The sequence below is a fragment of the Sus scrofa genome, chromosome 4 (genome assembly GCF_000003025.6).
Source record: "Sus scrofa isolate TJ Tabasco breed Duroc chromosome 4, Sscrofa11.1, whole genome shotgun sequence".
NCBI classification, from domain to species: domain Eukaryota; kingdom Metazoa; phylum Chordata; class Mammalia; order Artiodactyla; family Suidae; genus Sus; species Sus scrofa.
Genome location: NC_010446.5, coordinates 95012649 through 95037400, shown reverse-complemented (window position 1 = coordinate 95037400; position 24752 = coordinate 95012649). Strand labels below are relative to the sequence as shown.

Here is a 24752-nt window from a genome sequence, read left to right as displayed (position 1 = left end):
GGTGGGGGTTCTGAAAGGCAATGGAAGTGTTTACCCTCATGTCCCAGCCTCTCTGTGCTGTGCCCTTGCCTGTCCAGCTCACCCTGTCCCAGCTCGCCCTTGCACACAGCCCTGCACGCTGCCAGCTTCAGGACAACAGCGTGTGATTCTCTGCACGGCTGCTTGTGCTGGCTCGTGAGGAGGAGTGGAGGCCAGGTTCTCACAGCCGAGCACCATCCCGTGTCAGGATGCACTGAAATTAATATGGGGGCCATGGTTGTGTGGAAGAAATTTTTTTTTTCTTTTTAGGGCTGCACCTGTGGCACATGGAAGTTCCCAGGCTAGGGGTCAAATCGGAGCTGCAGCTGCCAGCTTATGCCACAGCCACAGCAACGCAGGATCCAAGCTGAGTCTGTGACCTATGCCGCAGCTTGCAGCAACGCAGGATCCTTAACCCACTGAGCAAGGCCAGGGATCCATTCCACATCCTCAGGGACACTATGTCTGGTTCTTAACCTGTTGAACCACAACCAAAACTCCAGAAGAAGTTTTATTTAACCTGAAAATATACCCGCAGCATGGAGGGAGTAACAGAGAGACCTAGTCAGTACGGATAGGGCGTGCTGGGTGAAGGCTGAGCTAAGCCTTCCCCTCCCCTGCCCCCACTTCACCAGGAATTTAGGGACTGAGGCCCTTTCCTCTGTCCTGCTGTTTCCTCTGTGATCTGGGCCAAAGGAACTGTCTGCTGTGCTTTGAAATTAGTCACCAAGCACCCTTCTCTTCGGCCTCCCTCACTGCCTCCCCTACAGGCTGCCATCCTCACAACCAAGGACCCAGGAGGGGAAGTTGTGGCACCCATGCCTGGGGCCTCTGAGGATAAAAAGGGCCCTTCCAGGGATCTGTGTCACGTGGGAGACAAATTCAAGGTGAACCAACCGAGTCACATGACTCGGACAATAGGGGTCTCCTGTCTGCTTGCTTTTAGGGTCCCCCTGTGACATTCTGTCCGCTGCAAGGAACAAGTACCAAGCACTTCAGTGAGCTGTCCAGAGGCAAGCGCAGGTGCAAAAATGCCCAGGGAGGGGAGGCAGCCTGGGCAAGCAGCTCTCTCACCCTGCTGACCAGTTTCCCCGTCCTCCTGCCCTGGGACCTTCCAGAGCTCTAATGGGGAGCAGAGGAGATAATGGGTATGAAAAGCCTTCATAAACTAAAAATGACCATTCATTCACAAACATATGGTAGAGGCCCTCTATCTGCCAGGGGACCGGGAGTTCAGCGTTCAATGAAATAGCTCTGAGCATGGCCCCCATGATAAGGGCCATGAAGGGGAACCAGAGAGCGCTCTAGGAGCACCTGGCTGAGGAGGGGATCTCAGCCCGGGTGGCCCTAACAAGGAAGGTATGACCTCTGAACAGGAGAGAGTCCCCCCTCCCGCCTTCCCCGGTGCAGCTGAGCCTGGGTGTCTCCACATACAGGTCTCCACTGTCAATTAGAGGGACCTAAAAGCTGCTCAAAGGGTTCCCTCTGCCCCCCAACAGGCCGAGCCATGGCAACACGACTGCCTGGCCAAACTCTTCCAATACAAAATGAAAACCATCCACCCTATAAGAAAGAATTGCATCTGGTTACTATAGTAACCCGGTTCACTCTGGGCAGGAACTGAAGAAAAGCAGGTTCCTTTCATTCCCTGATCGAGGACGAGACTGCGTGCCATTCAAGTTAAAGCTGCCAGCGTGGCTGTTCTGCCCAGCTCGACAGGAAGATGCTGGCCCCAGGGCGGTGTCCCCACCTGCCTCCCAGGTGCCCCGATTCTGTGTCAGTTTCCTGCTGCAGGGTGGGGTGGGAAGCGACATGGGGTAGTGGAGTTGGAGGCAGGCAAGGTAGACTTGAAGTCTCACACCTCCAGGTGTTAGCTGTGTGATCTTATGCAGGATCTGGAAGGGGGCAGGTGACACCAAGGGGCCTTTGGGGGGTCCTCTCTGGGCTGTCATGGCGCAGAGGCCTTGAAAGGGCTGGGGGCTGACAAAAGCATTTCCTCTGAACCTGGCCTGGGTTTCCTCTGCATGAGGAAGGAAAGCCACGTTCTCCAAACTGCTGAGTCTTTCTGCTTCCTCAGCCTCAAACAGTGATTCCACTTATTCAAAGTCTGGGCAGCCTGAGAATGGAATGCTTCCATGCCAGGGCCTGTGGTCACCTGCAAGTCCCACTCTTACCCCAGATGGTGTCCTGAACAGAGCTTGCTCCAGACTTAATCCTCTGTCACTTAACAGGTTATAAGAGCCTGTGGGATTTTTAGCCTGTTGGTACAATTCTAAGAGCTTTGGGAGGGAGATTTTAGGTGACAAAGCAGTTTCTTTTTTTTTTTTTTTTTTTTTTTTTTTTGTCTTTCTAGGACCACACCCGCAGAACTAGGGGTCTAATCAGAGCTGTAGCCACCGGCCTACACCACAGCCACAGCCATGCAGGATCCGAGCTGCATCCATGACCTACACCACAGCTCACAGCAATGCCGGATCCTTAACCCACTGAGCAAGGCCAGGGATTGAACCCGCATCCTCATGGATGCTGGTCGGGTTCCTTAACTGCTGAGTCACGATGGGAACTCCCAGCAATTCCAAACTTGCCTTCAAGGAGCTTGTAATTAGAGAGAAAGGAGAACCAAATCAATTCAACCCAACTCAAGTCAAGAAAATAATTAGAACCTACCAGTACTTGAAATCTGTTAAGAGCCGATCTTAAATGTTCTCAAAAAAAAAAAGTAATGAGGTGTAGGTATGTTAATTAACTTGACTGTGGTAATCATTTCACAATGTATGCATATATCAAATCATCACCTTGTACACTTTAATGACATACAATTTTATTTGTCAATTATACGTCAATTAAAAAGAACCAACTAGGGAGTTCCCGTGGTGGTGCAGCGGAAACAAATCTGACTAGGAAATCATGAGGTTGTGGGTTCAGTCCCTGGCTCTGCTCGGTGGGTTAAGGATCCAGCATTGCCGTGAGCTGTGGTGTAGGTTGCAGATGCGGCTCGGATCCCAAATTGCTGTGGCTGGGGTGTAGGCTGGCGGCTATAGCTCCAATTGGACCCCGAGCCTGGGAACCTCCATATGCTGCGGGTGCAGACTTAAAACAAAACAAGAACCAACTAGGTGATAACACGGTGGTGATGTAAATATGAATCAGACACATGCCCCACAAGTCAGCTCACAACCTCCAGCAGCTCTAGCCTCAGAGAGGCCTGAAAAGGGCCCATCTTGGCAAGCTTCTTGGGCCAAAGAGGGATTCAGTGGGGCCAGGAAGGCCTGTATCTGACCAACCTGGTGTGGGGCCACCAGAATGGCCACAGATTCCTCCTATCCCCTGTCTCTGCTTCCTGACATGTGACTTTGCTTCTCCCCCCAGCAAGAGGTACAGTCTATTGACCATCTTTCAAGCTTGGCCAGTGGGACATTAGAAAATGTGACATAACTGAGGTTTGAAAAATGTCAGTGCCATGGGGCTTGCTGTAGACACACAGCCCTGTCCTCCCTGTGGCTCCAGCCTATGGCCAGCCCCAACCAGCAGGCATGCGAGGGAGGTCTGACAGGAGCAGAGAAGGTGAGACCAGCAGTAGAAGCTCTGAGCTGAACCCTGCCCTGGTTGCTGGCCCACACAGTCATGAGCTAAATGATTATTGTTTTAAGTCATTAATTTGGGGGGGGTGCTTTGTCATACAACAAGATTAATACATAAATACAACTCACGTGCTTACTTAGCATGCATATCAGAAGTCAGGCAATTCTCCTGCCAGGCCCAACATGTCCCTTCTAGCTTCTCATGCCAAAGCCCCTAGAAGGAACTTCCACCCCTACCCTCCTACCCTGGCACAGTTACTCAGACAGGACTGGTCAGCCTCTCTCAGTTACTGGGTAACAGGATGTGGAGGGGCTTGTGATCAAGGGCCATGCCAGCTTCCCCAACCCCGGCCCCAAGCAGTGGACACATCACTTTATATAGCAAGGGATAACTCAAAGCATTGTCAACATCACTTTGCAAGCAGTTTAGTTATTTTGCATGCCGTGTGCTTCTCACATGGGAGGCAGTCAGCTGGTAGACTGAATCAGGGAACAAAGGCAAGACAGAATTGCTCGGGTGTTGAGGAGAAAAACTGCAGGGGCTCTGGGAACAATGAATTTTGTGGGCAAATTTGGGGGGTAAACCGATTGGCTGGTGGTTCGCAAAGAAGTCAGTGTGGCATGCCATCCTTGAGTGGCCAATTGGAGGTGGCAAAGAAAACAGTTATGTATGGATTCCCCAGAAACCCTGGAATTTCAGCTGTGGCACATGGATGTATAACAGGCTCTCTCTCTAAAGCCTTCTGGGTCTTTCCATTCTGCACTCTCACTTCAGTCAGACCAGGTCTGCACGCTTCCCTCGCTGGAGTTTCTCACAGAGCAAGCATGTCATCTCCTTGGGGACCAACTCTGAAGGGCCATCTGGTCAACCCGGAACAAGTCAGTTCACTTGCTCGCTGGAGCCAGCCATGTGTTAGCTGCAGGGCCAGGAACAGGCTTCCTTGACAGGGAGACAAGGAGAATTTCCTGGAGCCCCAGTGTCAACCTGACAGAGCACCAAGCACCAGACAAACTTGCCTCTTTTTTTTTTCCTTTTCATGTAAATGCTTTTGGAGTTGATTCCTTGGATTTGTTAGTTTCTCAATTCTATTTTGAAAGACCTGAGGCCCTTAAGCTTCTTCATATATATATATATATATATATGTATTTTTTTTGCTTTTAGGGCCAGACCTGCAGCATATGGAAGTTTCCAGGCTAGGGGCAGAATCAGAGCTGTAGCTGCCGACCACAGCCACAGCAGCACAGGATCCTTAACCTACTGAGCCTGGCCAGGTATCAAACCCACATCCTCATGGATACTAGTCAGGCTCATTACCACTAAGCTACAACAGGAATTTCCTTTAATCTTCTTTATGTAAGCAATATCTTTTCTTCAAATGTTCTCAGTTATTACGGGGGATCCTACTTAGACATTTTCTGACTGATCTGAAAAGCTTTCATTCTTGCACAACTATGGATATTTTATTAAATTAAAGGAGAGAAAATGGAAAAGGCCATTCATATTCTCTACTCTTCTCTTCTGTGGGAGAAAAACTCCAGGGAAAATTTCCATCATTTAAGAAAATATATGCAGAAAAAAAGCAAAAGGGAAAAAAAATCAAAGATTTTCTTAAAATCGAGTAATAATATATATGATTTTTTTTTTCAAACTCCCTGGAGTACATATTCTGCATGTACACCATTAGTATGGGGGTTTCCATGGAAACGACATCAAAAGTCCTGTAATACCTAATTAGGTTTCCCCAAGGACAAGAGCTGATTGCCAGTGATGAAATGAACGCTGGGTTTGCAGTAATGGTTAACATGAAATTTCCAGTCAGCAGATGCTCCAAGGAACTAACTCAAGAAAGACAGGAAGGAAAAGAAAAGCAGAGAAGGTAGGAAGGAGGCCGGCAAGTCAGTGAGCTGTCAGAAAAGTCCATCATTCCACCACCACCAAGACTCTCGGAGGGTTGGCAACCATGCTGGCCAGCTCTGTGTCTAAGAAAACCCCCTCATCTGAAACTGCGGTGCCTTCCTGGGCCATGGGCAATGTCCCATGGTGGCTTTGTGGCCTGGCTACGGTTCTCCTGAGTGCCCCTGGCAGAATTCACCCATGGTCCCCTGCAGTGGGCATGAGATCCCATGGGGACTTTTGAGCCTGCAGTTTGTTTGGGACTGCCAGGGACCAGCGGTGACCATAAATCCTTTCCTGTCTTCAGTTCTTAAGATAGACTTGCACACAGGTTAAATACGTGCCTGCATCAGGCTGCTTGGGCCACCGTAATGAAGTACCGCAGACTGACTGGGTGGCTTATACACCAGGATTTTATTTTCTCACAGTCCGGAGACTGGAAGTCTGAGATCAGCCTGGTCAAGTTCTGGTGCGGGCTTTCTTCTTGGCTTGTAGACAGCTGCCTCCTCACTGTGTTCTCACATAGCAGAGAAAGAGAGAGGGGAGAGAGAGAAAGACGGAGAGAGAGGGAGGGAGGTGTCTTCTTATAAGGCTACATTCCTATCAGGTTGGACCACTATTAATTATACCTCATTTAACCTTAATTGTCTCCTAAAGACCCAGTCTCCAAATAGAGTTACATTAGAGTGTCCGTCATGGCTCAAGAGCAAATGAATCTGACTAGTATCCATGAGGATGCAGGTTCGATCCCAGCCCCATTTTACAGATGGAGAGACTAAAACCCAGAGAGGTTCAATCAATTGCCCAGGGCCCTGCATTTGATTGCAGGTCCCATGGCCTTTCACCTGCCAGTCCACCACGCAGAATCCTTTATGTTGGGAATTAGCCGGTTTTATTCTAAAGAAAACTCAAGCCCACTCTTTTTTTTTTCCCCCTTCTTTTTGGCCACACCCATGGCATATGGAAGTTCCCAGGCTAGGGATGCAATCTGAGCTACAGCTGCAAGCTGTGCCACAAAAGCTATGGCAATGCCAGATCCTTAATCCATTGCGCCAGGCTGGGGATAGAACCTGCACCACCACAAAGACAACGTTGGATCCTTAACCTATGCCACAATGGGAACTCACAGCCCACTCTTTTATTTTTTATTTATTTATTTATTTTGTCTTTTTAGGGCTGAACCTGTGGCATGTGGAAGTTCCCAGGCTAGGGGGATGAATCGGAGCTGTAGCTGCCAACCTACGCCACAGCCCCAGCAACGCAAGATGCAAGCCGAGTCTGCGACCTACACCACAGCTCACGGCAACACCGGATCCTTAACCCACTGCCTGAGGCCAGGGATCGAACCTGTGTCTTCGTGGATACCAGTTAGATGTGTTTCCACTGAGCCACAAAGGGAACTCTCAGCCCACTCTTTTAAAAGTTCATTTCTCAGAAGAAACTTCACTACCAGAGAATCAACATACAGTTAAAATAGGCTGGGAGGAGTTCCCGTCGTGGCTCAGTGGTTAACGAATCCGACTAGGAACCATGAGGTTGTGGGTTTGATCCCTGGCCTTGCTCAGTGGGTTGATGATCCGGCGTTGCCGTGAGCTATGGCGTAGGTTGCAGACGTGGCTCGGATCCTGCGTTGCTGTGGCTCTGGCGTAGGCCAGCAGCTGTAGCTTCAATTGGACCCCTAGCCTGGGAACCTCCATATGCCGCGGGAGCAGCCCAAAGAAATAGCAAAAAGACCAAAAAATAAATAAATAAATAAATAAAATAAAATAAAATAAAATAGGCTGGGGCTGCACCACTTCTGGAAACCCACATTGTGATTAGCTGTCCAGACCGACCTACGTGGAACAAAGGTAGTTGCACTCATTTCCCTGGGGCCAGTCTGGAGTCAGCAGGGAGGGTAGGGTCCACTTAGAAGCAGCTGCCACTGACCACCCCCACCCCCCTGAGGCAGGAAGAGTCATGAGACTTTCAAATACAACACTCTGCCAAGTTCAATGCCATGTGTTTGTTGCGCCACCAGCAACATCACACTCTCCCCTTGCTCCAGACCCACAGAGAAATCAGGCCTTGGATCATGGGTCCTGTGGGAATGAAGGGACCAGTAGGTGACCCAGTGCCTATAGGGGTCACTACATGCAGATAGAATTGAAGAATTCAGCAGAGGAGTTCCCGTTGTGGCTCTGTGGCTAATGAACCCAACTGGTATCCATGAGGACGCAGGTACGATCCCTGGCGTTACTAAGTGGGTTAAGGATCTGGCACTGCCATGAGCTGTGGTGTAGGTCACAGACACAGCTCAAATCTAGCGTTTCTGTGGCTGTGGCATAGGCCGGCAGCTACAGCTCTGATTCGACCCCTAGCCTGTGGACCTCCATATGCCGCGAGTGCAGCCCTAAAAAGACAAAAAAAAAAAAAAAGAGAGAGAATTCAGCAGAAGCAGGAGACTGGCATCAGAAGAGCTTCTAAGAGAGAAAAAGAAATTCCCAAGAATCCTCAGAGACCTGGAAGATGCTGGGTCCCTCCTTGTTTAGGGTAGGGATTTGTGCCCAAGTCTGTTAGAAGCAGTAAGGGCAAGAGAACCCTGACCCCAGCCAATGCTTGGGTTAGACTGGCCACACCCTGGTATATAACATAGCCCACCCCTTCCATCCTCCACCCTTCAACTAGAGCAAAGGGTCTAAAATGCAAACCAAACTGTGCCACTTCCTTCTCAGAGCCTTTCAATGGCTCCTCAGAGTGCTCAGAATCAAGTTCAATCTCTTAGCTGCACTTGGCAAAAGTGACCTTTCCCCATGTGGTCCCAGCCATCGCCACCCGCCCCCAAGACTGGCACCCCATTCCAGCCAAACCAAGTTACTCGTCATCCCTAAATTTTCTGTCCCTTGACGTTTTGTCCCAGCTGTTCCCTCTTCTCAACCTCTTCACCAGGGAGCTCCTTCTCAATCTTGAAAACCCAGACGGAGCGTCTCTCCTTTGCACACATCTTAGCCAGCCTCTTCCCAAGCCCAGGCAGGATTAGGTGCCCTCCTTGAGGATGTCCCAGTCCCTGTGCTCCACACTGTCACAGAGCCAGTTCTCAAATAGCATCTGGGAAGGAGGGTCAGAAGGTCTGGAGTGCTAGCCCCAATTTCAGGAGAGGTGGGGAGGGGGCAAGGTGCCTTTCCATCAACAACCATAATGACAGACACCAGGTTTTGCAGCTTCACTGTGTACCAGATCCTGTGCTGGGTGCTTTACAGGCATCATCTCATTTAGGGTTTTTTTGTTTTGTTTTGGCTGTGCCTGAGGCATACAGAAGTTCCCCTGCACCACAGCTGTAACTGGAGCCACAGCAGTGACTACGCTGGATCCTTAACCTGAGGAGCCACAAGGGAACTCTCTCATTTAGTCTTTAACAGGCCTCGGGGATAGGTATTATTATTATTATTCCCATTACACAGATAGGAAAATTGAGGCTAAAAGAGATTAAGAAATTTGTTTAAGGCCATAGAGTTAATAAGGAGCAGATCTAGACTCTAGAGCTGGGAAGACAGGTTCCAAAGGCTACCTGTCTTGACCACTATGTCCCAGTCCCAGGCTATGTGGGGGGAGCCGACTGCTGGTACTTGGCCACTCAGAGCCGGCCAAAGGGTGTTTTTGGGTCTCTACCTGCCTTGGTAGATCGGAGTTAGAAGGTTTCTGAGCACCTGCTAAGCCTGGGGAGAGAAGAATTGTTTTCTCGACAGGATGTTTCTGATCAGTTTCCATTTGGTTTTGACACAGGAGCAGATCCCGCTGAATGTTTGTGGGGTAACAGCATGATCACTGGGGCTGCCGGACCCAGCTCTGTTGTAACACGAACCTGTTTACCACTGGGGAGAAGCTCTTTAACCCTGGCTCAGAGGGCGTTTTTGCAACTAAAAATAAAGAGGTTCTGGATCTTTCAACAGCCTGGGGCATGGAAGAACCAGGTCAGGACCAGGGGTTCTGGTGGGTGGGGAGGGTTTGATTTCCCTCAACAGACGAAAACACCCTTCAACTCAGCCTCAAGGACCAGTTGAAATGTCACCCTTGGGAGAGCTTTTCTGACCTCCCCATTGAGACGGGGGTCGCTGCAAAGGCAACTGCAGCCCACTGGTGCTTCCGGCTTGCTCATTGGTCCGAAGTACTTTCCTTTCCATTAACCCTCTTCGTCCTCACAACAGCCCCATGAGAAAAGTCCCGTTATTTCCCCCTAGTTTACAGATGAGTCAGCTTCCCCAAGATCACACAGCAAGGGAGTGGTACGGACAGGATTTGAACCCCAGCGTCCATATCGTCATCCAGTAATCCTCTAGTTCTGGGAGTTCCCTGGCAGCCTAGAGGTTAAGGATCTGGTGTTGTCACCACTGTGGCACCGGTTCAAACCCTGACCTTGTACATGTCTTAGACAAAAAAAAAAAAAAACCCTCTAGTTCTCCCAGCAAACTCCCTCACAGATGTGCTGGCCCACCTGCCAGTGTGCACTAGCGCCCATGCTGACACATGGCTCCTTGATGGCACATCGTCTTTCTGGGCATTATTCTGCCACAGGACCATGCGCAGAGCTCAGGAGACACAGGCTGATCAAATGAATGCATACCTGGGGGCAAATATCCTAAAAATGTGATGGGTTAAGTTTTCAAAATTGGATCAGGGTGATGCTTCAAAAAAAAAAAAAAGTATTTTAATTGCCCACCATTTCCTTCCCCACCATTTCTCTAATTCTCCCAAGGCAAAATGGTCTTTTGCAACATATGCACAAGATAGAGAAAGAAACCAAAGAATATTTAAAAGAAAACAGCTAATAAGAGCTGCTATTAGAACTGCTAATAATTAAAAAAAAATCTGGAAACAACCTGAATATACATCAATAGAGAAACAACTGAATAAATTATGGTGCTCCTACTGTGGAACATCATGTAGCTGTTTTTAAAAATGGACTACATCTATTTGTATGGACTTAGAAAACGTTCATGATATTCTATGAAGGAGAAAGGAAAAATGGCAGCATAGGAGGTGTAGCGTGATTCCTCTTTTAAAAAAAGCAAACACCAACCTATGAAAACAAAGTCCCCCTACACGTATACACACATTGGTAGATTTTTGTACACACACACACACACACACACACACACACAAAGCTGTCAAACACCCTCCGATTAACCACCACATTGTTAATGCCTGCATCTCCAAGGAGGTAAGGGGGTGGCAATCCAGAAAACCATGGATTATTTTTTCTTTAATAATTAGAACATACGTCTGTGTTAAAACAAGCTTTGGTATTTTTGAAAATCCAATATCAAATTATATATATATATACATATATATGTATGTGTGTATATATATATTACATATATATATATATATATATATTTTTTTAAGAACTGGCCTGGCGGAAGCCACTAGTTGAGCCTAATGGGGATGTTTTAAACACATCCATTCTTAGAGGGATAATGATCCCCTGAGCCCTGTCCTGCTCTGTAATTTTGTCTACAGAGGCTGCCAGGAGCCGCGACCACCCCCACCAGGATGCCGTGAACACACCCTACTGAAAAGCATTAACAGCTGGGCCGCTCTCACAGGGCTCCTCTCTCCAAGGCCAATTTCATTACCTGTTCCATAGCCCTTCTGACTAAACCACCCTGTGACAAACAGCTCCCACGTGACAAAAATTAACAAAGGCACTTATCTCAAGGCCCACATCTTGGGTCCATGTACCCTGCAGGCCCTGAAAGCTGTGTTAGTCAGCAGCCCACCCTGCTCGCCCACCACGGGCAAAGGCCTGGGCTCCCCATGGGAAGAGGCAGCCCTCGTCGCAATTCCTACATCAGTCATGCTCCGCCGTTCCCTCCACTCGGGAGGGGAGGGGCAGGGACAGGACAGGGAGGTGACTGCTGGTGGTCAAGGCTTACTGGGGACTCGGCCTCAGGATGCCAGGTACAGAGCTAGGCCCTGTGGGTTACCTGGATGGTTGGAGGTAATTATTTATTTATTTATTTTTTTGTCTTTTGTCTTTTTAGGGCCACACCCACAGCATATGGAGGTTCCCAGGCTAGGGATCTAATTGGAGCTACAGCTGCCAGCCTAAACCACAGCCACAGCAACATGGGATCTGAGCCACGTCTGTGACCTACGCCACAGCTCATGGCAATGCCGGATCCTTAACCCACTGAGTGAGGCCAGGGATCGAACCTGCCACCTCATGGTTCCTAGTCAGATTCATTTTCACTGTGCCACAACGGGAACTCCTGGAGGTAATTCTGGATGAGTGGAGATTAGAATGCAAGTGCCTACCCAACCGGGAGCTGAGAAGTCACCAGACGTAACCAAGGACGAGGCAATGGAGGTGCCCAGCTTGGTGATGAGGGTTCTTTGATACTGAGGTGTCAGTGGCCACCCCTGTTACCGCCCTGGACCCAGACCCCTGGGGGTCCTGCCCTGGCCCTTCCCACATAGAGGACCTTGCTCCACGCCTCCTCTGGTCACACCTCACCCCATGGAGCCGGGAGCCCACTGATGCCTGGAGCTGTGACCACCCCCACCTCATAAACCATCCTTCGGATGTCTAGGAGCCAGAAGTCCCTGCCTGAGCCTGCTTCCAGGGCCCACACCACCTCTTCCCCGCTCTGTCCTCTGGCAGGCAGACCAGTCACTGAGAAGTGGCCAAGGGGCAGCTGGGGGAGCGGCTGGATGGAGCTTGGGCCTGAGGGCTAACATATCCACAGGAGTTTCAGGGTACCAGATGAACCAGGGGAGGGAAAAGAGGGGCTGGGGGCTTCAGTGCCTCCATTTAAGGTTGGTCTCAGGCCCTGAAGATATCAGGGGTGGGTCTGTCCATGATCCTTTCCGACTGTCCAGGGTATATACATATAGCAGCAGCAGCTATATTTTCTAGATTGTTTCAAGGTCAGGCAAACAGGACCCTGATACTCTCTCAAACAGCCCCTCTTATCTTCCCCTGCCTTCCATCCCTAGACTTGCTCTGAAGTGGGTTCTGTGAAACACCGGTCTTACAGGACGTGCCATAAAAAGGGATCTGGTGGCCAAGGTTTGGGAAAGGCTCTGGGAGCTCCGCTAGAGTCATTTGCATACTGAATGTTCTGAGTCTTCCTAAAGCAACGAAAATGGGTCTGCTTTGAAGCAGTTTCTCAAAACTATTTGACCAGCTATTAGAGTAACAGCCATTTACGTTTACAAGAGGACTGGAATGCACAGGGTGTGGGGCCATCATCACTGCCGCAGAAAACTCAAGTTCACCCTGCAGGCTCCGTAAGGTATCTGAACCAAAGTGGTTGACAATCTTTCAAAAAGGCACCCTAGACTCCTCTGCTTTCTTCAATGGGCTCTGCTGAGCACACCAAACCCTCCAAGCCAGTATCGACTGGCACGATCCCCTGGCCTCCTGTCGGCCAGGAGGGTCCATGTGCTTTGTAGATATTTTATTTAACAAATGCATGTATGGTACTTACTAGGTTCTAGGCACTGTTCTCAATGCCTTATGCATATTAACTCCCTTAATCACCATAGCAACCCTATGTGGCAGGCCCTGTCATCATCCCCACTTAAAGATGAGGAACCTGAGGCCTGGGGAGATTAAGTGACTGGCCCATGGTCACACAGCTGGCCAGTGGTGGAGCCTGGCTGGAACCCATGCAGTTTGCCTCCAGAGTCCATGCATATCCGTCTTCTATGTCTGCTGAACAAATCACCACCACACTGTTACTTAAAACAAAACAAAGTTGTTCTCTTCCAGTGCTGGAGCCAGAAGTCTGAAATCATCTCACTGGGTTGAAGTCAAGGTCATTAGCAGGGCTGGCTCCTTCTGGGGGCTCAAGGGGAGAATCCATTTCCTTGGCTTTTCCATCTTTCAGCCCCCTCCTACCCCCATCCCCAGGCTTACAAGCTCTTGCTTCCATTGTCACATCTCTTCCTGCTTCTTCTGTAGTCAAATTTCATTCCACCTTGCTTTTGTAAGGACGTGTATGATTACATTTAGGACCCTACGGAAAATCCGGGGTTACCTCCCCATCTTAAGATCCTGAATTTGACCACCTCCGCAAAGTCCCTTTTGCCGTCTAAGGCAATATTCACCAATTCCAGGAATTATGACCTGGATATCTGGTGGACCATTATTCAGCCTGTCACCATGCTTTTAACCACTGCACTATGCTTAATAGTCCCAGCAATTCTGAGAGGATGTTGTTATTACTCCCATTCTACAGATTAGAAGACTAAGGCTCCAAGAAGTCAAATGAGCAGCCAAGGTTCACCCAGGTAGGAAAGGACACAGCACGATCAATGTGGAAAATTTTCTCCTGCATCCCTGCATCTGCTGCTAGAGAGCTCAGGGTGGTTGTTTTTTTAATACATATATTTTTTTATTGAAGTATATTTGATTTAAATATTGTATTAGTTTCAGGTGTGCAGCAAAGTGATTCAGTTATACATACATGCACATATTCATATTCTGAGCTCAGGGGTTTTTGAGGCAAGGGCTTCTTTTGTTTCCTTCTAGATCGAACTCTTTTGGCACCCTAACCCCACTACAAACCTGATGAGAGCTATGGATTTGCCTTCCCCAGAACAAAATGCATTACCCATCACATTTTGCAGATAGTTTCTAGCGGAGTTCACAAGCCCCGGGTTAAGAAGGCTTGCTCTTGAAAGCAAGGTCCCCAAAAGGTATTTGCACACCCATGTTCATGGCAGCACTATTCACAATAACCAAAAGGAGGAAGCAAACCCGTGTCCAAGTGATGGGTAAAGAGTTAGGCAAAATGTCATACAGCAGCGTATCCTTCAGCCTTGAAAAGGAAGGAAAATCTGACACATGCTACAACCTGGATGAACCTTACATAAAACAAGGCAGACTCAGAAAGGCAAATATTGCATGATTCCATGTATGTGAGGTGGCTAGAGTAGTCAAATTCCAAGAGATAGAAAGTAGGATGGTGGTGGCCAGGGCCTGGGAGGGACTGGCGAGTTTCTGTTCAGTGGGTACCGAGTTTCCATTCTGCAGGATATAAAGAGGTCTGGAGATGAACCAATCCCAGCATCGTGTCTAAGCACAGCCACATCACTGTACTTAACACTCGCGAACTGTACCCTGAGAATTCAGGGTTCAGATGGCAAATGTTACGTTATTTTATCACAATTTTCTGTTAAAAAAGGACACTTGCTCTAAACTGCAAGTTCTTGAGAGGTAGGGGTCACATCTCTACAGGCAGGTGCCGCAAATGGGCTCAATAGAAGACTGCCTGGCACGGTGGAATGAGTTGAGGGGGTGATTTGGCTGCCTCCCCCCGAGCCGTGCGTGGGCTGGCATTTCTAGAAGCCCTACGCTGGGTGATTAAACAACTCTCCCAAACTTGGTTAAAAACAAAAACCATAAACGCACTGAGAATCGAGAGTGGGGCGGAGGCAGATAGGACGTGAATAAATCCAGCAGCGCTGTGTGTGATAAGGAATGCGTGTCTCTCACTCATCCTTTTTTTTTTTTTTTTCTTTTTTTTTCTTTTTGCCATTTCTTGGGCCGCTCTCGTGGCATATGGAGGTTCCCAGGCTAGGAGTCGAATCAGAGCTGTAACCACCAGCCTACGCCAGAGCCACAGCAACGCAGGATCTGAGCCGTGTCTGCGACCTACACCACAGCTCACGGCAACGCTGGATCGTTAACCCACTGAGCAAGGGCAGGGACCGAACCCGCAACCTCATGGTTCCTAGTCGGATTCATTAACCACTGCACCACCACGGGAACTCCTCACTCATCCTTGAAAGGAATCTCGAAAGGGAACCGGGGGCTCTGATGTCAATGGTATGAATAACTTGAGGCCCCTCTACCTTGAGAGAGACTCCAGACCTCTCCCATGGCTTCAAGTACCCAGGCTTTTTGACTCATGTATCCCTCTGTTGCCAAATGAGTGGGGCTGTAAGATACTTGAGGATTTTTTTTTTTTTTAACTTCTCTGCTGTTTGCATGAGTGCAGGACAAAGAACCAAACTCCGAGAACCACCTGCATCCCTTTGGGCATCACGCAAGCCCCTCAGAAATCACCTCGCCTGCCAAAAACATCCTTCCTCTGGGCCAACGGGGACAGCACAGGAAACAATGTGATGGCAAGAAAATCCAAGCTAGAGTGGCAGGTGGCACCTGTGTCCTGATCAATGGAGGGAGAAGCCATGGAGGCTTCAGAATCGAGAGTGGGTGGAGGTACCACGAGAATAAATCCTGTCACCGCTGTGGGAAAAACGGGTGGCACCCACTGTGGGGATCTTGAAAGGGAACAAAGGGCCCTGATGTTGCTAATGGGTGTCCCTTTGCAGAGGGTCAGGTGACTCATGCAGCACCCTGGGGTGCTTTATTCCCTCCGGGTCTGTCTCTCCTCCGCCCGCAGCTCCTACAACCACAGCAAATCCTCCTCCTTTAATTGGGATTATATTAAATAGCCTTTCAACCAGCGACAGAAGGAGGTGGGCTCTTGGTGGAGCCCAGTCTATAAATACAGGGTAACAATAGGAACCAGAATGTTCCACAGGAAACCGGTAGGACTTGCCCTCCCCATGCAGAGCACAGAAGATTTTCACAGGGAATTCTGCAGCCATCCTCCCCAACTCTAAGCCGGGAATGGTGATGCCAAACTGATGAGTGTATTCAGGTGATATCCAGGAGATGCAGTCTTCTTTAAAAGGAAAGAAGATGTGCCTGTTTTGTTATATCCCTCCTTTATTCCAGTTTAACTGGTCCCTAAGAGGCTCTAACTCTAGCAAGAGGGATTTTGGTTAGAGAAATGGTCAAACCTTGCAGAAGAGAGACAGAGAGAGACACAGGTTGGAGAAACTTACCCCCCAGGGAAGGGTTTTCAAAATAGAATCCAATGGAGTTCCCATCATAGCTCAGCAGAAACAAATCTGACTAGGAACCATGAGGGTGTGGGTTCGATCCCTGGCCTCATCAGTGGGTTAAGGATCCAGCGTTGTCATGAGCTGTAGTGTAGGTCACAGACGCGGCTTGGATCTGGCGTTGCTGTGGCTGTGGCATAGGCTGGCGGCCTGTAGCTTGGATTAGACCCCTCGCCTGGGAACTTCCATATGCCCCAGGTGCGGGCCTAAAAAGAAAAAACACAAACCAAAAAACCCCAAAATGAAATCCAACCCATCCAGGACAGAAAGACCTGTATGGATTCCAAAGATCTTTCTAGTTTGTTTAGCTGGAACTTTCTGCCCTTGTCTGGGATGCAGGTAGAAGTCTGATCCCTGGAGGTGTTGGCCAAACTAAAAGGTTTCTCTGCACACGCTCCCTCCTTCTGCCAGGTCTCAAGTGGCTTCTGGTGTGTCCTTCCCCAGCTCTTGCATTCCCAGCCAGATCAAGATGGGGGATTCCTAGGTTATGGTGCTTGGATCAGCACTAAGAGCAGGAAGCCCCTAACCTAAAACCATCGCCCCCAGGAATAGTCTCACCATAAACACTTAGAAGCCAATCTTCCCATTCCAAATGGATACCGACAATTCAATCCAAAAAAAAAAAAAGGGGGCTATTTAAAAGCTGTAATAAATCATGTGCCAAGTGAGGTGTCAGACATGCAAACCAGTGAATGAAAAGCTGGCGAGTTGCAAATGGAGGGGTGTGTTGAACAGTCTGCAGTCGCCTGGTTCCTTCTGCCCACGGCCAAGGCCCAGGGCCAGGTAAAGTCAAATGTCCTTGGAGAGAGGCTGATATTGACAAGATCACATCTGGATTTCTATCCTGCACCTTACAGCAAAGGGGGAGGATAGGGAGCATGGTGGGGAGCGGGGGCGGGGGCGGGGGCAGAGAGCAGCCAGTGAGGGTGGCAGACCCCAATGCAACCTATACACAAAGCCACCAGGGTCAGAAACTGACAGACTCCATTTGAAAGTTATAAACCACATAAAGGGACTACCATTAATGATGGTTATTAAGGTAAATCTCAAATTCTCTATAGATCAGTAATAATACCTCTAGGAATTCCTACTGTGGTGCAACAGGATCAGCAGTGTCTCTGCAGCACCAGGACGCAGATTTAATCGATCCCTGGCCCGGCACAGTGGGTTAGGGAATCTGGTATTGCCACAGCAGTGGAGTGGGTCACAACTGTGACTAGGATCTGATCCCTGGCTCAGGAACTCCATGTGCCACAGGGCAAGCCAAAAAAGAAAAGCATGATAATAATAACACTTCTCTTATTTTTTTCTTTTTATGGCCACACCTACAGCATAGGGAAGTTCCCAGCGTAGGGGTCAAATTGGAGCTGCAGCTGCAGGCCTACAGCACAGCCACAGCAACTCCAGAGCCGAGCTGCATCTGCGACCTACACTGCAGCCTATGGCAATGCCAGATCCTTAACCCACTGAGCGAGGCCAGGGGTTGAACCCACAGAAACTATGTCAGGTTCTTGACCCACTGAGCCACAATGGAAACTCTGATAATAATATTTCTGATAAAGAAAACAACAAATCCTTATTAAATCTTGTAACTTATTCAGGATACCAGGGACTATTATTCAACTGCTTTTTTTAAAAAAAATGCAGAAATAGAACACAAAATGCCTGCAGTGAAATAGCTCTAAGAATGGCCAGAGCTGTCACATAGCTAACTTTAGTCCAGAAACGCCAAAGACCTGTGGTTAAAATCCCAGGCTGCACCAGATCCCCAATGTCAGGACTGGGGAGGGGGGTGTTGCCTATATTCCTGGGTTTGCAAGTACTTCCGAGAGCATCCTTCATCTCCCCCACGCTTACTCCTTCCACCTGTGGATTCCTTCATCCCTGACTGATGTGACGTATCCATTCCTTGGGCATATGCGTGGCACTGTCCCAGGTGCTGGAGACACAGGACCAGTGGTTCTGCTCAGAGGCTTCCCGTTGTGTAGAATGAAGGCAAGCCATCTTCTCAAGGCCTGCAGGACCCCGAGGGATTAGGTTCCTCTTTCTCCGCAGCTGCCATTTGCATGTCATGGCCCTCACTCTCTCTGCTTCAACCACACTGGCCATCTTTCAGGCCACCATGCTCATCTCCTCCTACCGGACACGTGGCCTTTGGACAACGCTGTTCCCTCTGCCTAGAATGCTCTTCCCTTTGCTGTGTGCCAAGTTAGCACCTGCTCATCCTCCCACTGACTGGGTCAATCCCAGGCTACTTGTGACACTTATTATAGTTGCAATTTTACTTATTTGTGCAATTATCAGACCCAAGACCCATCTGTTATGGGACCGTAAGCTCCTCGAGGCCATTATCTGTTTCTATCTCCATGGTCTCCCCAGAGCCAATAGGTGTTTGGCTTTACTAAACACTTTCATAGGTGTTAAATAAATACTCGATGAATGAAAAATGAAGTGTACCTTAAGAGAGCTCATGCCTGGGCAGAAGAGACCCTCTTTGGTCCTCCATGTAAATGGCTCCACAGGCCTTTTCTGCAAGGCTGGACCAGTTTTTAGAGTGAGGAGCAGGGTCCTCTGGTAGGAATCAGACTCTCTGAGGGGAGAAAAGACTTGGACTGTGGAGGGGAGACCATTGTTAGGCTCAGTATATTTCACTATTGCCTTCCTGGTCTCTGAATGAAATCATTCTGCTGTGCGGAGTTCCACGAGGAACAGATATTGAGTCACAGAATCGCAGGAGCACCTTATGCAGGAGCCTGGGCATCAAGCATTGAGGTGCCACGGGAGGGACGGATGACAGGCTCTTCTCTCAGGTCTGCTCCAGATGACTGGAGGTGCCTGCCCAGAGTGCTCAGTGAGAAGAACTCTGAGAAGACACTTGAGCTCATCTCATCGGATGCTGGGATCAATTAGTCATGTCTGCTCTGGGTGCAGTATGGGGTCCCAGGGACATGCCAGTCATGTGTTGGCCAGCCCTGCTCTGAGGAGGTGGCGGGGGGGGCTCGTTCATTGACCTACTGGCAATCTGTTTCCTGCCCGATCTGTGAGGGCAAGTGCTCTGTGGGATAAGGGAGACCATTTCTTCCCAGTTAGTGGTCATATTGGATTTCCCACAGCTGGATGTTTCCATAAGTAGCCTATATCCAAGTTACTGAGGCAGTCATCACCTTTGGTCATTATTTTTCCAGAATATTCTCTGAAATACAGCTACAGGAACCACATGGGAGAATGGCATCCTTAGGTGCCCAGGGGGTCCACAATGCCCAAGTCCCAGTCTTTGTGGTCTCAGGACACTTGGGTAGCTACTGGTTAAACCAAAGCTGAAGGTCTGGCATTAGGTTGCCCTTGTATAACCTGGAAAGCCATGCCTCTGCTCTGCCTGGATTCTAAGGAAGAAGCCCTGCCGCCTGAAGGAAAGCCCTTTGTAAACACAGGAGGACGCAATGTGGTGGGTCCCTACCTGCAGACTACAGTGTGAAGAGAAGGCTTCTTTGAGGGCAAGGCTCAATTCTGGGACCCTCCAAGTCATCAGAAAAGTCAATGCAAGTTACAGATCATTCACTCATTTGCCCAACATTCCATAATGACTTCTTCGGTCAGACGCTGTCTAAGACCTGGGGGATTCAGAGCAGCCTGGGCCGGGATGCCCCACAAGGCTCCCTGGGAAACCATCACGCAAACAGAGGAATGGGTGGCAGGGGAGGCACAGACAGGCCTGTGTGCGTGGGGCTGAGTGAGGGACACTGAAAGGGACAGGGTCAGGGAGGCTGCCAGCATGGGGCAGCTCAGGCTGGAGTGACCAGCAGGTGTTCACCAGGCAGGTGAAGTGGAGAAGGGCCCTCAGGAGGAGGGGTGGCACATGCAGAGGTCCAGAGACGCAGACCAGTGGGGGCACAGGGGACTCCAGGGGGACTGGTATGGTGTCTGAGGAGGAAACAGCACAAATATGGCTGCAAAGAGGACAGGGCCCTGTGTGCTACACCGGGGAGTCTAGACTGTATTCGAAGGACAGTGAGGAGCTGCTGGAGGTTTTCAGACAAAGACGAGGTCAGAAGTGCCTGTTGGATCAGCAACAGAGGTGGGTGGGGTGATGGAGGGAGGGCAGTGGGGCCAGGTGGAGGCTACCCTACCAGTCTGCCTGAGATCTGCTGTGGGGAGGGGAGCCGAGACAGTGCAACGCTAAAGTCAAAGGGCATTTTCTCTTAAAAGACAAACACTGGGGAACCACAAAGAAAGAGTTTATAAATTCTTGGACAGCCCAGCCTCCCCGGACCCTTTCCCTGGTCTCCACTCCATGTCTGAGGTCTTGCCCCTTCCCCTGGTCTGCAGAGCTCTTTGTGGTTAGTCTGTCTTCCTTGAATTACAGTCCAGGAAGTGTCATCTCCCACCTGTCTGAGAACAGACTGAAGGCAGAGCTGGCAAACCACACATCTCTGTGTTTCCCATCAGCTCATCACTGTGCTTGCCATGTAGCTGACACCCAGCTGTGGATGGATGGATGGATGGATGGATGGAGGGATGGAGGGAGGGATGGAGGGATGGATATGCTTTCATGTATGCATAGATGTTTCAAGATGTTTTTTTATGATTAAATCATGTCTCTGAGTCTTTACTGTTCCATCTCTGTTCCCCTTTACTGCCATAGGAACCAGCACAGTCTCCACTCCCTTCTGTTTGGACCTGCCAGAGCAGGAACCTCCTCACCCCACCCTGTGCCCTGCCTGAGTCATTTTTCTGTCCCCCTTCCCGTACCCGCCACTGAGCACTGGGGTCCAGGAGACAGTCTGAGCCAGGCTCGGGGAGGCGCCTAGCCCCTTGCACGGTTCAGGCTCTGACCTCAAGAGTCAGAAGGGAAGATGGGAGGACTTTTGCCCAGAATAGGTAAAGAGCTGGAAATTCTGTTGAAGGAAGAATCTCAGCCAAATAATTGCATCAATAGGGTATACACAGGACTGTACACATTAAATGTCAAAATAGCCTGAAAATCTGTGCCCCTGTCCTTTCTAAGGATCTGAGTCAACCAGGCATTTGCACTCAAGTAGCAACTACAGAAGAAGGGGGAATCGTTAAAAGTCACACTAGCAACCGGTTCAGATGGGAAGGCCCCCAGGGCTGGGTGGTGAAGGGAAACACGAAGGTACTCCAGGAGCCAGCTCAACTCCACTGCTCCTTCTTCTTCTTGAGGGGAGCCTTTGCATTCCAGCAGAAGAGGAGCTGGGCAGCAACGAGGCCGCTGCAGAGGGGAGAGACTGCAAAGGTTCCAGCCGTGAGGGGGTCTCCGGTTTCATGAATGGAGGTGAAGACTCGGGCCAGGGAGCCCCCAAAGAGCAGAAAGACTGCGATGGCTCCGTGCTGGCCTGTACGCCTGTTCTGGTCTTCGGTGGCTGCTTGAATCAGCCTTCCCATCACCACAGCAGGTGTGTTGGAGGCCTGGAGCGGGGTCTCTACAGCCAGGGGCGTCAGTGGTGGAAGCAGCATCAGGAGGACCAGAGCATAGCACGCTAGGAAAGCCCCACCTTTCACAGTCTGTCCTCTCAAGTGCAGGACCAGGAGGGTGATGGTGACTCTCTGGAGCATCAGGAACAGGGCTTGTCCCCAAGAGCTGAAGGGGAAGTTGTTGGTGATGCTGCAGACCAAGGTCCGGGTCATTGCCACCAGCTCCAGCATCACCGACGGTAGACACAACCCTTCCCGCTCTTGGCTCCCAGGATTTTAAACACTTGGGGCGGTTTTACCAGAAGTGAGCCAGCTACAATGGCCAACCCCAGGCACTGGCTCAGGAGAATCCGGAGGCAAGGAACTTCGTGAAGCAAGTCCCAGTGGATGAAAATTCAGTCATAGCATTTCTCAGGTAAAAGATGGAGGAGGATATGAGAAAAAGAATATATACGTGTATGTATGACTGGGTCACTTTGCTGAGCAGCAGAAATTGACAGAACACTGTAAATCGACTATAATGGAAAACAATTGTTTTTAAAAATTGTGAAAGAATCAGCACCAGCACCTGTTTGAGCGGCCCATCTACTTCAGCCGCCATATTGCAAAGCTCAATATAATTTTTTTTTTGTCTTTTTTTTTGTTCCCAGGCTGGGAGCCTAATCGGAGCTGTAGCCACTGGCCTATGCTAGAGCCACAGCAATGCAGGATCCAAGCCGCGTCTGCAACCTACACCATAGCTCACAGCAACGCCGGATCCTTAACCCACTGATCGAGGCCGGGGATCGAACCCGCAACCTCATGGTTCCTAGTCGGATTCGTTAACAACTAAGCCATGATAGGAGCTCCCTCAATATAATTTTTAATTGGATGAAAAATTTAGGCACACAGACTTCCCTAGCTATAATTCATCTGACTGCAAAGACTTGCAGTGAACTGGTGGCAAGTTGGCAAATTGGTGGTTTGGGAGACAATTCATGATTCAGGAAGGGATCATGTCCATAAAGCAATGGGTTCAGAAGTTGTCTGAGGCCAGGAGCCCTGGGGAGGACCAAGCCCTTACCCCCAACCCATCTTGGTGGCTCCCTTGGCTGAAATGCACAGCAATTATTCACCCAGGTATGCAAGGCGCTCTGGGGTACTTGTCATTCATGAGGCAGGAAAGGAGGCCGAGCCCAGAGGACAGGATGCGGCTTTTGACTACGGAGTTTGCTTTTGTGATAAATGAAAGCGCTTTTCAAATGAGGCAGGTAGAATTGAAACAATCAGTAAACCGGGAAATGAAAAAGGCCTTTGGGAGCTGGGACACAAGTGTGTTCAACCTGGTTTGCTTGTGGGAACAGAGAATGCTCTGCCTGGCTTCGTAACAGCGTGGGACAAATTGTGACCTAAAAAAGCCAGCCCGGGGACAGTGTCATCTCACGCCCAGTGAGGCCAGTCCCAGAAGAAGAGGGGGAAAGCCACCTGGATAGTCTGCCTCTTCCTTTCCCCTTTAGAACAGGAGGCAGAGAGAGCCCGACCTGGGGTTTTCTTAAGGCTCCTGTGAGGGCCTGCATCTGACCTTGAACATCTGGGGCAGGGCTATCCGAACTCCTGGCGACAGTCAAGGATGGTGGAAAGACCTTGGATTTTGGAGTCTGGCAGAGTAGAGTTCAAATTTTAGCTCCTCCCCTGGCCAGCTGTGTGATCTTGGGTGAGTTAATTAACCCATCTGTGGCTCACTTTCCCAAGGAGGTAATATTTAGTACAAAGGGAAAGGAGGTAATATTAATAGAAATAAATCACAACACCAAATCATCATCTCAAAGAGGTCTTTCTTTCTTTCTTTTATCTTGTCTTTTTGCATTTCTAGGGCCACTCCCGCAGCACATGGAGGTTCCCAGGCTAGGGCTCAAATCGGAGCCATAGCCACCAGCCTATGCCAGAGCCACAGCAACACGGAATACAAGCTGAGTCTGCGACCTACACCACAGCTCATGGCAATGCCAGATCCTTAACCCACTGAGCAAAGCCAGGGATCGAACCCGAAACCTCATGGTTCCTAGTCGGATTCATTAACCACTGAGCCACGACGGGAACTCCAAAGAGGTCTTTCTTGAAACCACAACACTAAGTAATGTCCCTTTGCGTTGTTCTCCATCACTGCCCCGTTTTGTTCATCATCCTCCACTGCATTTACACTGACCCATCTGATGCCTTATCTTTGTTTGATTATTTGTTTGTTTTTTAGGGCTGCACTGGTGGCATATGGAGGTTCCCAGGCTAAGTGTTGAATCAGAGCTATAGCCACTGGCCTACATTACAGCCACAGCAACTCAGGATCCGAGCCCTGTCTGCAACCTACACCACAGCTCACGGCAACACCAGATCTTTAATCCACTGAGTGAGGCCAGGGATCGAACCTACCACCTCATGGTTCCTAGTCAGATTTGTTTCTGCTGTGCCATGACAGGAACTCCTGATGCCTTACTTGTGATTGCCTGACTCTGTCTCTACCCAATAGACTGGAAGCTTTGTGAGGGCACGGATCAAATCTGTCTCATTCATGATTGGATCTCTGATGCCTGGAACAGGGTAGGCACCCTTTAAATGTGGGATAAACGAGTTGCATGGGAAACACAGAGCCTGGCATATGGTGGCTGTTGAAGGAATGGGTGGAACAACCCGGAAGGCCCAGAGGCACAGAGCCAGGAGCCCAGCTCTGGCCTGGAACAAATTTCCTTAACTTGCTGTATGGACTTGGGTGGGTCTCTTCCTCCTCAAGGCCTGTGCCTTCACCTGTCCAGTGAGGAAGATGGTCTGAAGATGATCGCCGAGGCCCTCTCCAGCATTCCTGGCTCTGTCTCTGCTTCTCTACATGGGCTCTGAACTGAGCAGGACCAAAGGGAAGGCCAGCTCCGACACTGGCCCCTGTGCATGTGACTCTC

At 49.6% G+C, this 24752-nt stretch overlaps 1 protein-coding gene and 1 pseudogene across 6 annotated transcripts in view; both read right to left on the bottom strand.

Moving 5' to 3' along the window:
- KCNN3 (potassium calcium-activated channel subfamily N member 3) overlaps positions 1–24752 on the bottom strand; it is a 199215-nt gene that overhangs the window by 75445 nt on the left and 99018 nt on the right.
- LOC100156055 lies at positions 17939–22426 on the bottom strand (annotated as a pseudogene).